We start from the raw sequence: 1,657 nt of genomic DNA on the forward strand, positions 1-1,657 counted from the left end.
AAGAAGAAGAAGAAGAAGAAGAAGAAGAAGAAGAAGAAGAAGAAGAAGAAGAATTATAATGATGATGATGATGATGATGATGATGATGATGATGATGATGATGATGATTGCTCCTTCTCTCCTCAGCTCCTGTAATCTGTTGCCCATGTGGAGTGAACCAGATATTAATACAACGAGAGGACGGAACCCACATATGCGTGTGAGCTAAATGTCTTGTTTTGTTAGAAAAGAATCTGCTCTATTGTCTTACTTCGCACCATGGGTGGTTGGCGGGTGCTCTGGTGTGGTTTGCTCCTTCTTTCCTATCAAACATCTATTGTCCTCATCTTTTCTCCTTTTGGTGTTTGTTATCTCTTTTGACTTTTCTTATCTTCGGCATTAATATGAACACCTTAATATGTTGTAACTGCCGTAAAACTATTACTAAAATACGGAAAAATGTTCTTCTCTCAAATTGTCTCCTTTCTCCTTTTTTCCCTCTGTCTTGCAATATTCTGTCGTCTGCTTTCGTCTCCACTTTCTTCCCCCGTCCCCTCACCTCCTTTGCCCCTTCCACTGGGCTCCTGACTTATTCTGCTGCCTGAAAGTTGCGCACGTTAAAGATCCCTTGGTGGTCCAAAATCGATAAGAGTAGACTTCGGCCGCCACTCGGGTAAAAAAATTTTTAAAATGTTCTACCAATTGAAAATGTTTGGTGTGTCCCGCGCGCTCATATGACCTTATGCAGTTGCAAGCGCCGTAAAACACTTACCAAAAAGAAAAAAGGGTTTGTAGACCATGTGTAGGGTGGTTGCTACATTGAGGGGCATATTTATTGGTCGGTTTATTTTTGTTGTGGCTGTTGTTGTCTTGTCTTCCTTCCCTTTGTCGTTTATGAATTGTGAATTTCTAATTTCAGAACCTGGGATTTGAGTAAGGGCTTTATTGATTTTGTCTTTTTTTTTCTTTACTACAACCTTCAATATGTATGACATCACGGTAAAATCAGGCTCTCGTCAAAATAAGGAATTTGGGAAAATACCAACACTAACTGTCTGGTGGGCTATTTTTATCGAATGTTTTTGTCTTTTTTTTGTTTTTTAGGTTTCTTTGTTTTTTTTTAGTTGTTGTTTAGTTCAGTTTCTTTTTGTTTTTGTTTGGTTTTTGTTTTTTTGCCTTAACAACTTTCGAAAATATTTCACAACATATTCTTGTTTGGATTTTTCTCCAAACCGTTGCCCAAAGGTAGGACAAAGTGTACATGTACAGTTGACCAAAGGTAGGACAAAGTGTACATGTACAGTTGACCAGAGGCAGGACAAAGTGTACATGTACAGGTGACCAGAGGTAGGACAAAGTGTACATGTACAGGTGACCAAAGGTAGGACAAAGTGTACATGTACAGGTGACCAAAGGTAGGACAAAGTGTACATGTACAGGTGACCAGAGGTAGGACAAAGTGTACATGTACAGTTGACCAGAGGTAGGACAAAGTGTACATGTACAGTTGACCAAAGGTAGGACAAAGTGTACATGTACAGGTTTCAAGGACGGTTGTGTTTTGGAGGCCGCGACATTTGGACGGCCATTGTTGTGTCGCTCAAATGTAACTCTTCGTACCCGGTGACCCCGCCTCCTTCTGTCGGAAACACTTCTTCTTCTACTCAAGATGGATGGT

This window comes from Aplysia californica, unplaced genomic scaffold (genome assembly GCF_000002075.1).
Source record: "Aplysia californica isolate F4 #8 unplaced genomic scaffold, AplCal3.0 scaffold00099, whole genome shotgun sequence".
Classification (NCBI taxonomy): domain Eukaryota; kingdom Metazoa; phylum Mollusca; class Gastropoda; order Aplysiida; family Aplysiidae; genus Aplysia; species Aplysia californica.